Source organism: Prionailurus viverrinus, chromosome B4 (genome assembly GCF_022837055.1).
Source record: "Prionailurus viverrinus isolate Anna chromosome B4, UM_Priviv_1.0, whole genome shotgun sequence".
NCBI lineage: Eukaryota > Metazoa > Chordata > Mammalia > Carnivora > Felidae > Prionailurus > Prionailurus viverrinus.
This window is the reverse complement of record NC_062567.1, coordinates 97,723,324-97,739,477: the sequence shown is the minus strand read 5'-3', so window position 1 is coordinate 97,739,477 and position 16,154 is coordinate 97,723,324.

Genomic DNA, 16,154 nt, shown 5'->3' with positions numbered 1-16,154 from the left:
CCTACCTTGAGTTCAAAGCCAAATTCCATTGTTAACCCTCACTTTCAAATTAACCTCCAAACAGACCTAATCTGATTTTCTCTACTTTGTTAGCTCTCCAGTCATTTATGTCACGTTACTGTCAGTCCCCCCACCCCTGCTAAATTGTAGGGTCCTGGGGAAAGCGGCATTGAAACCCCAGTATCAAGCCCAGTCTTGGTACTCAGAAGGCCCGAAATGGTGAAGGGAGGAACCACAGGACCCCGCCCAACAGAGCTGGCCCCTTTGCCAGCACTGTTAGAGTCAGCTCCTGCCTCTCTTATTTTACTGTGGCCTCTTCCTTCCAACACACCACTTCCTGTCCCAGTCTCTAGCCTTCCTTCTCACAAGGCACATACATACAGTTGACTCTTGAACATGAGGTTTAAGGGGTGCCTGCCCCCGTGCAGTAAAAAATCCAGCATAACTTTTGACTCCCCAAAAACTTAACTATTAACGGCCTACTGTTGCCCAGAAGCTTTACCAATAACAACACATATTTTGTATAGGTACTGTGCATTGTATTCTTACAATAAAGCTAGAGAAAAGAAGAAAATCCATTTAAATGGACCTGCACAGTTCAAACCCATGTTATTCATAGCTGTATAACACAGGATTAAGCATGTTTCTACACATACACCAGGATTAGTTAGGATTTTACTAGCATATATTTAGCGGTATATTATGTTATAATGGGGTCGTGCTGCATTGTAGGCACCTACCAATATCTTCTCCCTACAAGCCTCCCCTTTTTGTCTTTCACGGGGTAAGTGCAGTGAACAAGCAGGACTCATGAGGTAGTCCTGAAGGCGATTTTGTCTTGTCTCCCTGCACTCCTTTGAAGCCTGGTCAACCGGGGTAACCCATCTGCCCCTGTTATGAACATCAGGTCAGGTGCTGTGACTTCTCTGGTTACCGCCAATAACAGAAGTTCTACAGCCATTTTAAGTTACAAAGATAGTCTCAATTTATGCAGGTGAACATTTAAAACTTCTGCACCTGGGGCTCAAGACGAGCAAGGAAGGCGTGGATCTTTGTTTCTACTGAGCATTTCCCCTTCCTCAACGTGCTTACCTAGATTACTAACCCTGGCAAGATCAAAGCGTGCGAACATTTGCCTCAACTTCTGCAATGCAGGCAGTACGTTTTCCTGCAGCTGCTATTCTCCCGCAGTCTCTGGTTTTCCTGCAGTCCGTTCCACAGGCGCTCGTGGGCGGGATTTAGAACAGTCCAGGGCTGCCTCTATCCACTGCTAGCCCACATGCGGTGCCCTTTGCTCTGATTCTTGGAGAGAAGGTCCAGCCAAACTCATAGCGGCCTCTCCTTCCTTTTGCTGCCAAAGCTGCTGGCTCACCCACATCCCCTACATCCCCCAGGCCAGTGTCAGACACCAGAAAAGAGGGAGAGGCAAGCAACACCTCCCACACCTCCTCTTAGTGGTTCTAGGGAGGCAGGGGTGTGAAGCCACAGCATAAGTTTCCAAAGAAATCACAAAATCCATTTTTATTTCCATTTGCTCAATCTTTTCAAGGCCTACGGGTGAACGAATTCAACAGTGGCATAACTGATGTGCAAAACCTCTTCTATCAATTCTCTGGAACGCAGCCTTTATTCAATTTGGTGCTGCAGCCAAGCTCACTATCTAACGACCTGTTGTGATAGTTATAAACTTCCACTGTCCAAGATTTCTGTTTTCCTAGATGGTTGTTACAGCACTTACTATCTCATAAAAGTAATCTTTGATAGCTGTTGATTTTTTAGTGTTAAGATCAGTTTTATCAGGTCAATGTACTTTCTTAAGCATTTGAAAATGCTTCAGAAGCTAAAAAATAATAAAGCTAAAAGTTTTCTTTTTTCCATTCCATTTTGTAAATAGCCTGCCGGTCCTTCTGCACAAGCATCCACTCTTTCCCCAACTGTACCCTGAAAAACTCAACTATTGATGGTTATTCAAAAAAATTTTTTTTAATGTTTTATTTATTTTTGAGAGACGAGAGAGAGACAGAGACAGAGTATAAGTGGGGGAGGGGCAGAGAGAGAGGGAGACAATCCGAAGCAGGCTCCAGGCTCTGAGCTGTCAGCACAGAGCCCGACACGGGGCTTGAACTCATGAACCACTAGATCATAACCTGAGCTGAAGTAGGACGCTTAACCAACCGAGCCACCCAGGTGCCCCAATAGTTATTAAGAGTCACATGAAAGTGGGTGACCGTGATAAAATTAATTTATTGCTACTACAGGATTTATTAGACTTAAATTTGCAAGAAGAAATACATACCCAATTTTTTTTTAACTGGTTTGATAGTGGGACTATTTTTCTTAGAGTACTGTGCAAAACTAGGGTTTGGCAAAAGTTACTTTGAGAAGCAATAAATTAATCTACCAAAGAACTCTCTAAAACTTCTTAGTCTTCACTGAAAAGCAAAGGGATCAATATTAGCTTCTTAAGGTCAGAGACCATAAATGATTTATATCCATATTCACAGTATCTAGCACAAAACATGCACCCAATAAAAAACTGGGGGAAAAAGTATTAAAGGATGAGTTACCACAAAGACTTAAAAAGACAAACAAACAAAACCTTTGAAGCCTTTTTCACTGCATGGTTCTAGGTACATAATAGTCGTTGAGTAAATAATTGTAGTATAGCTTGTTTTATTTTTTCTTTTTTAGTTTAAAAGAATGACATCTCCTGTGCCACCAATGCTTCTACAACAAAGTGGTCATAACCATGCTTTTAGGCTTTCAGGCGTTATCCCATGCAGCATTTTCCTGACCCTGTGAGTGAGGCTTTCTAGCCCCTTCACAGTCTGCACCCAACCTGCCCTCCCTCCTATGCTAGAGATTGCATTCATTTCTGCTCCTCTTCCACATTCTTTATCACAGGGTCTGGAAGCCTGGGAACTACATTTCCCAGATCCCCTTGCTACCAGGTGCTAGCTGTGATTCTGTCAGTTAATTACTCTCCTGCAGGATTTGGTAGAGAGCAAGGAAGCTGGGGCCATTCTTCCTCAAGCACAGAATGCAGCACACTGAGATTTCCCAGCTGCCATATTTGATTGGACCATGTAGCAGCTGGCCACAGTTTCATGCTGTTCCCAACCATCAGAGGAAACAGCATCTCCCCGACCTCTGGGTAGTAGCCACAGTGACACAATCTGAATGCTTCACAACAACGCCCTGACTGCTGTTTTCTCTGCCTTCCAGCGATTTTGGAAGCACCAAATTCCCTGTATTAAAAACTTTCTCCTGGAAATACCTAGAATGTTTTCCAAGTTCTACACAGACCCCAGCAGTCTCCACCGCTCCGCCTTCCTTCTCTTCCACCCATCCTCTATCAATCATGCCCCTCTCTGTGCTCACAATGCCTCCTACTCCCTTTTGCATCCATGCCTTTACCCCAGCTGTCCTCTCTTCCTAAACGCCCTCCTTCCACCCCCACTTCTCCATCAGGCTGTCTCACATGCATCTTCCAAAATCCAGTTCAAACGTCCCTCCCTCAGGAAGAATGAGCTGGTTTCCCCCACCACACAGTGAGGCCAGCCAAGGCAGCAATTAAGTTCTTCTCACCTACGTACTAGCACCCTGTCCAACGAGTATGTGAATAAGTGGTCAATCACACTGAAGGAAACACAACAGTGCACCTGTGAATGGGGTAGCTTAACATGAAATGGCAACGTGAAAATGGTGAGTACAAGAAACAACAGCTTCCAACCAGCATCAGATCATGAATAACCCTACCCCACCAATGTCCTGCACATCATTCATTCCGTCAATAAACATTTATCATTGCTATGCAAAAGGAGATAGTCTTGAGTGAGTGTGAGGGGGTGGGGATCAACCCTTTATCTCTCTTTGATAATGGTAGAGAATTACAGATGTCTAGTGCCCAAGGGAACCCTGAACATCATCTTATTCAGTCCCCTATTTTACAGAGAAGAAACAGAAGCAAGTTAAGCGACTTGCCCTGGATTACACAGCTACTTAACCAGTCTGGTGAGACCAGAACACAAGATTCCCAGTGACCCCACCCAGTACCCTTGTCCCTATGCCATCCCACTTATCAAGCTAAGGCAAAGTCTTTTAACAAAAAGGTGGAAGGAGTCGTTCATACAAACCTATCCAGTTTTCAGGAAGTGTGAATTTTACAGATTACAAACTTGGTTGTGCAGAAAGTTGGGGCTTTCTTATACAATGAGTCCCCTCTTCTCACAGGAAGCGGACACCGTGCAAACTAAGCTGAACGTCTGCACTGGGTTTCAGAAGATGCGTATGAGACCAGCAGGTAGAAAACAAAAACATGGCGATGGGAGGAGAGCGTTTAGGCAGAGGTGCAAAGGTATGGATGTCATCTTTATCTTTTTTTAATGTTTATTTATTTATTGTAGACAAATTAGGAGCACACAAGTGGGGAAGGGGCAGAGAGAAGAGAGAGAATCCCAAGCAGACTCCACGCTCAGTGCAGAGCCACAAGTGGAGCTCGATCTCATGACCACAAGATCATAACCTGAGCTGATATCAAGAGCGGGATGCTCAGGGCGCCTGGGTGGCTCAGCCGGTTAAGCGGCCGACTTCGGCTCAGGTCATGATCTCGAGGTCCGTGAGTTCGAGCCCCGAGTCGGGCTCTGTGCTGACAGCTCAGAGCCTGGAGCCTGTTTCAGATTCTGTGTCTCCCTCTCTCTGACCCTCCCCCATTCACGCTCTGTCTCTCTCTGTCTCAAAAATAAATAAATGTTAAAAAAAAAAAAAAGAGCTGGATGCTCAACCAACTGAGCCACCCAGGTGCCATCTTTAAAAATCTCTATCAAGGGGCACCTGGGTGCCTGTCTATTAACCATTCATGATCTTGCATGCAGTTCATGAGTTCGAGCCCCGCATCAGGCTTTGTGCTGACAGCTCAGAGCCTGGAGTCTGGCTTTGGAATCTGTGACTCCCTCTCTCTCTGCCCCTCCCCCGTTCATCCTCTCTCTCTCTCTCTCTCTCTCTCTCTCTCTCTCTCTCTCAAAAAATAAATAAATGTTATGGGGTGCCTGGGTGGCACAGTCGGTTAAGCGTCCAACTTCAGCCAGGTCATGATCTCGCAGTCCGTGAGTTCGAGCCCCGCGTCAGGCTCTGGGCTGATGGCTCAGAGCCTGGAGCCTGTTTCCGATTCTGTGTCTCCCTCTCTCTCTGCTCCTCCCCTGTTCATGCTCTGTCTCTCTCTGTCCCAAAAATAAATAAACGTTGAAAAAAAAATTTTTTTTTTAAAATAAATAAATGTTAAAAAAAAATCTCTACCAAAACATCTAAACTCCCTTACTAAACTCCCTTCCTATTGACCATAAATATTTAGGGAAATGAAAAAATAGTAAAACTAGTATTTGTTTACTATGTAATTTCAAACCTCAGAAACATTGAGAATTGTTTTATTCCTCCATAAAAAACATATCAAGAATAGTTTGAACAGCACTTACCTCATCATATAAATGAGACAAGTACTGATCATCTTTTTCCATGTCTTCACGAATTGTTATACTCCTTTCTAAGTTTGGGTCAGCTTCCATATTTTATTCTCAGTACTTCTAATTCCATAAAACATCTCCAAGAGTTCATTTAGTGGAAAGCTTTTGTAGGCTTCATTTCATCTGGGGCGTCATCATCTTTTCATCATAATCGTCATTTATGCTGACGAACTCACCTTCTTTAAGTGCCTCTAACTGCAAATCTAGCATCTCTCGAATGGCAGCAGTGCTGACATCCGTCGGCTATTTCTTCCCAACTACATGGATATCCGATTCGAATTGCAATTCGAGCATTATCACTTTTTGTTTCTTTGCCTCACTTTCATCTTTGCTAATTCCTGTTTTGAGCATTCATTTTATTAACATGTCATAAATTCTTCTCACTGGGAAAAAGACGCACCATGACTGCATGTTTTGCCACGGGCGCGAACACAGAGACTTTGTGCAACAAACTTTGAAAGGGGTGACATTGGTCCTGGCAGGCAACTGCTTTTTACGTAGTGATTTGTGGGCTGAAGCAGCAATGTTTGAACTTTATGCAATTACTCGTGGTTAATATATCATATCAGAGTAACTGAAATTTGAGCCAGGGTATGGGGGGCTGGTGTTATTTAACTAAACCATGGTAACTGGCAAGTGTGCATATCAGAACTGTGCAAAGCAAGGACTGCTTGCATAGGTTCTGGGACCAAAATTAATTTTAGTTTAAGTCGTCATTCTATCTTGTGGCGGAAATTAGTTTCAGTGAATTCAGAATAGTATCAGTCAATTCAGTCCCTTTTCCCCACTACACACTTCCTGCTGCTCTCTAGAGGCAGTACTCTTAGGGGCAAGTATTTAAAAGCATATTTCAGACAGGTTTCAACAACGAGGGGTGTTGGGCTTACGCCACTGGGGGCACAGAGTAGGACTCCAGCTCATTTTTACTCCAATCCCTTTTCTTCTGCCTTATTCCACATGCCAGTTTTATCAAACGGCAGCAATTACAGTTCCACACAAGCCACGTTCAAAGGAAGAGAGGAAACAAAGCTTTGAAAGTCCTTCCAGAGGAGTAAGGAGGAACTTTCTCAGAGTTGCGCAGAAAATCCCTCCTTGTTACTAGCCCCAAATGTGTAACATGTCCACTTCCAGACCACTTATTAGCAAGAGGTACAGGATTGCCTCTATCCCATTTAGACTTGTCCCTGCAACTGAAGCATTTGGGCTCGACCGGGGCGGGGTTGACACTTGAACGAAACTTGGTTCTGTTAGAGTGTAATAAGCGGGATATAGATGCGGGTGGCAATTTCACTAGCATCCGCCCCCTCTCCCTGCAGTCACATGGCATCACTGCCTGGGGAAGGGCAAATGTGTTCTCAGTCCTTATCAGTTCAAACTGACATCAGCTGAGAAGTACATTTTTCCTTCTGCTGTGTAGTCCCTTGTATCCCTTTTAAATATATATATATATATTTTTTTTTTTTTGAGAGAGAGAGAGAGAGCGAGCAAGCGAGAGAGAAGGGGAGGAGCAGAGAGACGGGGAGAGAGAGAATCCCAAGTAGATTCCACACTGTCAACACAGAGCTTGCCTCAGGGCTTGATCTCAGGAACATAACCTGAGCAGAAACCGGGAGTTGGACGCTCAACCGACTGAGCTACCCGGGCGCCCTTCCTTGTGTCTTCTGAAACCCTTGGTACCTACCAGTTCTGCCACCTCCCTGGTACCTCCTGCTGGGCCTCATCCAACCACTGCCTGTGTCAAGTCTGCTGGTTCGCAGTCCTACATTCACCATGCCGCTTGCAGCCCCAAGGAAAACTGCTGGTTTTCTAGGGCGCTGGTCTTTCACTGCCTTGTGCGTGCCTCAGGAGCCCAGAAAAGTCTCGTGAGGCTGCCTTTAACTCTCCGCCCAGATGGTTTCAGGTAACACTGGGCCCCATTTCCTGTTTAACTCTGCCCTTTGGAGCTGCCATTTATAAAGCTTCAGCTTGGTATGCAAAAGCAATTAGCTTTTTCAACCCTGCAAGGCCATTCCAGTGAAGTGTTTCACTCATTTTGAGGACCTAAATCATGAAGAAACCCTTGTCTGTACACAGAAGCACATACAAAGGTGTTTATCTTTCCATTTTTGAAATAACAAAAAGCTGTAAACAAACTAAAGTTCAAACAACATGGATAGTGATCGATTCATATCGTATACTATTAAATACTTTCAGTGAAATAACTAGACCTACATGCATCAACATGGATACGTCTAAAATACAGAGTACTAAGTGGAAAAAGTAATAGGTAAAGAGACATGCACATTCTACATTATGTATATTTTTAAAGCACTTTTGTAACAAATAATAAAAAAAAATAGACACAAAGAATGTACTCTTGCATCAGGATAGTTACTTCTAGAAACGAAAAGGCTTAAAAGAAGTACAAGATGGGGTTGGTGGAATACTCCCACTGCATCTACAATGTTTTATTTCTTTTTTTAACAAAGGAATCTGAAACCAATGGGGCAAATGTTAACAGTTGGTAATTTTAGCATACAAGCACTCATGGTTTTGTTATATTAACCTCTTCTGGATGTTGGAAATATTTTGTAATTTTTTAACTAAAATAAATATTTTTACATATTTGTATAACATATAAATATATAAACATTTTATATAAGATATGAGAATATGTAAAAATATTTAATATTTTACACAATAATTTTAGAAAATGATTACTATCTCTCTATGATAAGTCAGTGGCTCCTGCATGGGTGCAGGAGGCTGTAACATCAGTCAGAATAGCTGCTGCCCCATCCTGGAGGAAGTTTGTACAACCTTACCGTGTTGAACTCAGCAGAGGCTATACACTTACCTTTCCAAAGAAATATAGGTGGAAGTGATGAGTGTCCCTTTGGAGCAGGCTTGAAGACAGTGCTCATGGTTTTCTATGTCTGTTTTTCCTTCTGCCAAGAAACCACATGTCCCAAGGGGAAGCTGCTCTGTCACGGTCTTCAGCAAGGAGCAGAGTCATGGCCAACCTGCAATGACCATACAGCATGAACATGAATAAAACTTGTTCTCAAATCACTGAGAATTGGGGTCATTTACTACCTCACCTTCATTTAGGCTATCTTGTCACAATTTAAAAAGCATAATAAATGAAGAATCGACAGAGCATGGGCTTTCAAAATCACTATTAACATTTCACAACACTCTCTCCCTCTTCTTTTTAATACAGAAGACTAAGCAAACTAAGGAAGAGTTATTTAAACTCAATAAATTCAACACTTTGAAAACTCCACCTGACCTCCCATTGCCACAGCCCAATTTGGTATCAGACTTTAGGTAAATGTCATCACACAGTGGTTTTGGGGATAAACCAGGGATTTTGTACTGGGATGTATAAATCATTTTCAAGGGGTGGTTATATATCCAAACAATTTTTAAAGGAATCAAATTCCCTTCCATCTTCAAATTCTATTTGTATTCATTTTTAAATCATATCATAACTGATAATCTTGGTAATTCCTAAACTTAATAGCCTTGGTGATCTCTGCCCAATTGTTACTCTGGTATGACATGTTATGCTACGTTGTATTCTAGGGTTTGGCTGGGGGGGGGGGGAGAGGTAATTATTTTATTTTTGAGAGAGAAAGAGAGAGAAAGAGCACATGCACAAGCAGGAGAGAGGCAGAAAAGGGGGTACAGAGAATCTGAAGCAGGCTCTGTGGTGACAGCAGAGAACCCGATGCAGGGCTTGAACTCATGAACCATGAGATCATGACCCGGGCTGAAGTCAGATGTTCACCCAGCCACCCAGGTGCCCCATGTTGCGTTTTTATAATACTCTGTTCTCATCTCCCCTCTGTAAGCCCTTCCTCTCATAAGAAGAGTTTATATCCTACCCAAAGATTGCAAAGGTGCACTGTTTGGAGTATAGAAATCTATGGGACGTCCATCACAGAGATGATTTTAAATATTGGTATTGGTGCTGAGAAACTAAATAATTCTAATGACTGGGTACCAAACCCTTTTGCTGGTCAGAGAGCTTCCAATTCTTTTGCTGTCAACGCCATTGAAGCAAAGCTAAGACAGTTGTCCACTGATTGTGGAAATAAATATATAGAGAAATATATATAGAAAGCGTACTCGGTCATTTTTGGCAAGTAACTCAGAAATCATTTAAAGAATTTGGGTTACATTTTCTAATAAAATTTCTTCCAGTCCCATTATGTATTTCTGTGAATGAAGTTTCTTGAAGCTTCCAACTGGAAAAAATATATAATACATATAATATTGATGCTGATCCTTTCCAGATTCTAGCAATAACAAATATCCATCATACGTAAGTGACCTAATGTTTTTAAAGCTTCATCTATCTAAGGTGTAGATTTACGAATACAGCACTACTTTTTAATGTTTAATAGTTCTTGATCAACATCTGTAATATATTTGTGTTTTTCAATCAATTGTGTACTAAAAAAATATAGATAACTAAAGCCTTATAGTCACAGAAAAATTTTGTAACTTAAATTCTAATTTATATAGTTTTGTTAAGAAAAAAATATATGATATATATAACATTATATGTATAGCCTTATATATATAATATATATAGTAGATATATTATATATTTATATTTAACATATATATGTATAAAACATCAGGACATTAGTCTATAGGGAAAGTAGAATTCAAATAGAAGTTTAAGGGAGAAAAGGAATTATGTGACTCTTACTCATTTAAAAGAGCTTGCTCATGAAATTTTAAAATGGTTGATGGTATATATCAGATCCCTATGGCATTTAGAGTCCACGGTATATACATTAAAAGGAGTGACATGGCAGTTTTATTTTTAAATGGCGATATTCATAACCATAGGAGATTATATTCTTAACAACCATTTCAACTTACAATTAAAACTTTTACATACCAACTTAAAAATGCACCAGAAAGTTTCAAAATTGTGCTAAGGGGTACAGGAACCAACAGTCTGTAGACCACTCCCACATTCCCCAGAGGTGGGCCCCTCTCGCTCCTGTCCCTCATTCCTTCAGCTCCCCGTAGGCTCCCAGCATTGTCCACGCGGTGGCAGTAGTGTCTATTGAGAAGGACAAATTTCCAAATGTAGCGGATTTCTAAATCATTCCCGTATTTCATTTGTCATCAGCATGCTAAATAAACAGTTTACATATTGCATTAGAACAATAAATGTCCACTGTAACTTACCCACTGCTGCATTTCAAAATATTTCTTTAAATTTTCCAGCCAGGTAACAAATAGCTAGAGCTGTAAATACCACAGCTATATACATGTATCTCTTTTCCTTCACCTGGGAATGACCTGTACATTAAAATCACTTTTTATGCTCCTCTCTGTTTTTCTCCCCCACCGCTTACGTAGCCTCTGCCCAACCCCCCAGCTTCAGTTGCTAAGCAACTAAAAGAGCTTTGTTGTTCCTGAACACATTAACTGCCCTCATTTTCTCTAATGAGAACATGGCTGCAGCCCAAATTACCTCCTTTTCCTGAAAAACAGAGCAGGGTGCTTCTGACTTATGCTAATAGTAAGGCAAATCATATCCCAATAGATAAATTCAGGAAAAGGAAACCGGAATGCTCGAGCAACTCTGAACACAGTACCAGACACAGTACTAACAAGGATTCATTTTTGCCTTATGAGAAAGATCGTATAACTGAGCACCTATTACATGCTAGGCACTGTGGTGGGTCTTCACATTTATTATTTCTTTTAATCTTCAAAATGTTATTTAATACTCAACACTGTTTTTTCAAGGTTTTTACACCCCAGGACAGAGCTACTTTGTATGATTCAGTAGAGTACAAGGTATGCTGTATTTTTGAGAAAGAGCTATTGATAAAAGGGAAATAGGAACAGAAAACTTTGATAGATAACCATTCATCAGTGATTCTTAGACAAATGATTGGTTTTTTTATTTTAATTTTTACTTTCATTATCCATATAGGAAAGCTGTGACCCACAGAAATTAAATGTTTTGCTAATGTTAGAGAGTCAGCAAATGGCAGATTTAGATTATGTCAGACTAACACCGTTGTGGCACATTGCCTCTCGTTCATCTTGAGTTCAGAATGTTGTAGGAATTACTATCTTAGCTCATTAATTCATCAAAGATGTTCTTTGTCCAACATGTAGAAGAAGTATGAAGACGATTGCTACTGTAGAACTCTGTTAGGCTTTTCTCTATGCATGAACAGACCGTTTGCAGTCTTCTGTGTGAACAGAGTTGGATGAACTGGAGTTTAAACTTTGCTTTGCCACTTGCATAACCCGAGAAAGTTACCTCCTCACTTTGTGCCTCAGGTCCTCTTCTATAAAAATAAAAATGGTCTCCACCTCATAGAGACTATTTGAAATTTAATGTTGTATATTGGCAAGGATACGTTAAGCTGTTCCAACAAATGGGCTTCCAAATGTACAGTGTCTCAAACGTTCAGGGCAAGAGGTTAACAGCAGGTCCGCTGTCTTAGACAAATGACTTTCAAGATCACCGTGAACATGATCTCCATCCAAGCAAGCTGGAAGTGGGAAAGAGTGGGAGAAGTATGTTTGCAAGGCTTTTTTGAAGTCGGAGCTGGAGGCAGAACACATCACTTCCACTCACATCCTGCCGACTGAACTCAGGCACATAGATAGAACCATCTGCAAGAGGCTGGGAGATGTAATCTGGCTGAGGGCCCAAGAAGAAGGCCTAGAATCTGGACAACACCTAGCTGTCTCTGCCAAGGATCATGTGTACATAACTGTTTCTTACCACACACCTAGTAAGAGTTCAGTAAGTATTAGTTTCTTCCATTCCTCCTTCCCTCCTCCCTTTCTTTCTTCCTCTGTTATCTCCCCTCTATAGAGAAAGCACTTCTCATATTAGCTATATCCATTGATTATTTGACAGCATGAAAACTTTTCTATTGACCCTGAACTATAAAACAAAGGTGAGATGGTTCTTATAGCAAACAGCTTCAAGCAAGAATCTAAACCTACTCAATAAATATTAGCTATTTTAATTATGATTTTGATTTCCTCTTTTCTAAGTGATCATTGGCTACAGAATACTTGATTTACTAAACCACAAAATAAAGAAGTATTCAAAACAATGCTGGATTCTCCATATCTCACTTTGTAAATATCCTAGAATATCATAAGTTCTCCCAGTAAGAAGGGCCTCTTAAGGTCAATTTGTCAAATTTCTTCAGTTTAGAAGTGAGAAAAATAAAATGGAAGTGAAGGCTTTACCCAAAATCACACAGCTAGTCAATGGCAGGGCTGAACTCTTGACATCTAGTCAATATGAGGAGGAAAAAAAAAAGTATCCAAAGTCCTTATCAGTGCTCAAGAAATGGTTGTAATTACTGAAGAAGTGCATGCAAAGTGCTTTGAGAAGACAGTGCAGCTTAACAGAAGTGTGGAAATAGTCCTGTTCTCCTCAGAAGGCCGATGTTAAAATGGCAATTTTATTTAAAATCAATATCATTTTTGGTTGAAGTCTTTTACCAGTTTCAAGCTAAACAATTTCAAGTCAAGAAAAAGACATTAGGTGAGTTAACTTTAATGGAGGAATAATGTCAGAATTGTGGCGGATCCAGAACAGGGTGGGAGGGGGGTTTTGAAAGACAAAACTAAGTAGAGCAAACATATTTGCATGGAGTAAGGACAGGGTGGTGGTGGTGGTGGAGAGGCTTCAGAGGCCAAGAACCAGCATAAACATTCTGAATAACTAAGAGAAAGGATCTCACTTTTTTTGAGAGAGAGAGAGAGAAGAAAGCAAGTGGGGAGCAGGGGCAGAGGGAGAAAGAGAAAGAATCTTAAGCAGGCTCAGCACAAAGTCCAATGTGGGGATTGATCCCATGACCCTGGGATCATGACCTGAGCTGAAATCAAGAGTTGGACACTTATCTGACTGAACAACGCAGGTACCCTGAAAGGGTCTCTTTTTAACCTTGTTTATTAAACACATGAGAGTTTATACAGTAAAAAACAAAAACCCAGAATGCAGGTGGACCTACGTCATTACACTATTTTTTAAAATGTTTATTTATTTATTTTGAGAGAGAGAAAGAGTGGGGGAGGAGCAGAGAGAGAGAGAGAGAGAGAAAGAGAAAGAGAGAGAGAGAATCCCAAGTAGGCTCCATGCTCAGCATAGAGTCCGACCTGGGGCTTGATCTCATGACCTTTGGATCTCATGACCATGAGATCATGATCTGAGCCAAAATCAAGGGTCTGACACTCAACCACTGAGCCACCCAGGCACCCCATCATCATACCAATTTATTTTTTTTTTAATTTTTTTTTTCAACATTTATTTATTTTGGGGACAGAGAGAGACAGAGCATGAACGGGGGAGGGGCAGAGAGAGAGGGAGACACAGAGTCGGAAACAGGCTCCAGGCTCTGAGCCATCAGCCCAGAGCCTGATGCGGGGCTCGAACTCACGGACCGCGAGATCGTGACCTGGCTGAAGTTGGACGCTTAACCGACTGCGCCACCCAGGCGCCCCTCATCATACCAATTTAAAGTTGAACAAATTAACGCTCAGAGACCAGAACAACTTGTGAAAAGAAATAGAACTTCAATCTTTTGACTTCACATCCACTAAGCTTTCAACTAACATATGCCATAGGAAAGGGACCAGTGAGTTAACCAAAGACAAACTTCTTTCACTTTACAATATTACTGTTAGAGGTTATGGTATATGGATTATAAACACAGCCCTACTTCTCTATTCACCCTTATTTATCCATGCTCATTGCAATGTGACTTTGCAGTTCTTTGTATCATCTGGTAAAGCCCATTTCCCCACCCCTTAAATTTGGCTAGCCTGGGACTTACTCTGGCTAAAAGAATCACGTAGAAATGGTGACATGTCAAACCATGTCATAAGAAACTTCATATGTGTGATCTTTTTCTACTTTGGACTTCTGCTCCCACCATGAGAAAAAATCTGGGCTACCCAGGTGTAAGATGAGAGACCATCTGGTGAAGAGGTGATTCATGTCAGCAGAGATCTTTCTTCCTTCCTTCCTTTCTTTCTTTTTTAACATTTGTTCATTTTTGAGGGACAGAGACAGAGTGAGAGTGGGGGAGGGGCAGAGAGAGAGGGAGGCACAGAATCCGAAGCAGGCTCCAGGCTCTGAGCTGTCAGCACAGAGCCCGATGCGGGGCTCGAACCCACAAACCGTGAGATCGTGACCTGAGCCAAAGTCAGATGCTTAACCAACTAAGCCACCCAGGCACCCCGTGGCAGCAAAGATCTTTCTAAACCAGGCATCTCCCGACCACCCCACCAGTTCACAGAAAACACACACACAAGCCCAGTCAATGTCAGGCCGAGCCCAGGTCAGTCAATCTACCCGGTGGACCCATAGACTAGTGAGAAATAACAAATGGCTTTTTTAAATCCACCCCCCATTTGGGGATGGTTTGTTAGTCAGCAATTGCTAACTGATACAAGGGAAGGTTTGTATTCAGAACAATATTGAGGATCCCGCTAGCCCAACAATCCATAAAGATTCACCGAAACATTATAGGAATCCATCGGAAATATGTGCCAACCTCTAGTTTCACAGCTTTGCTATGTAACCGGCAAAATGTACATTGCAGTGAGAAAACAAAAATTATTTTCTCAGTCACAACCACACCCCCATTAAACAAATGCTGGAATAACTAAAAACTATTAATCCAAAAGGCATCAAATAATTAAATTGCCAGGGAGCCCTATATTTTCATTCAACTTTTCCTGCTTTGTATGTAGAACGTGGCATACAAATGCTTTTAGGGTAGTGTCCTAATTGTACTCATTTCCTTGAAAATGTCAGAAGTTAATGATAAGCAGAGTACTTTTTTAGTCCAGAAACAGAAAAGTTTTTAGGGCTCTGAGAGGTAAGATCAGGTCAAAACTTGATAGCTGAAAAAAAAAAAAAAAAATTTCATTCCCTGTAATCTAGAGGTCTCCCTTCCTTCCTGAACGATTCGTCCTGTATCATAAGCTAGTCTTTGGAATATAAGTTCCAGACACCAACTCGTCTTCCGACTTTGCTGACTTTGGAGTTTGGAGAATCAAGTTTCAAGAAAACCAGACAAAACCATTTATGAACTATGTGAAAGTGGAAATTCCATATGTTTTCTAACTTGTAAAAAGTAAAATATTTTCTTAAAAACTCTATCTTCTCCATCCAAACTTGTTTTCTTAAAGTATAACCTTTTCTGGTAGTTACTCTCTAAAGGGAAGTATTTTGAAAGGTCTCTTTTGGAAATTAAAAAAACAAAACAAAACACATGTTATTCAAGTTCACCTTTGTTCTGTGTCAGCAAGTATTTCCACATGCTGTTCACCAGCAGGCTGTTGATGCTATACAAGTTACTGAAGGTAGTCGGCCTTTCTTCAGGCCTAGAGTGGATGGAAAAAGGAAAGTGATTTGACGGTGGCATTCTAGATCTAGAATAGGTCTAGTGAATCTAGTTAATATTGAAAACATTTAAAAAGAGCATCAGGAACTCAGTTATCTTATGCCAGAGGTCGGTTATTCCCCCATTTATGAGAAAGTATTGTTCCGTCGTTAGGAGCCCGTGTTTTAGATTCCAGTCTCAGCTCTGCCATTTACCTGCTGTGTGACCTCAGTTTCTTCCACTGTAAAAT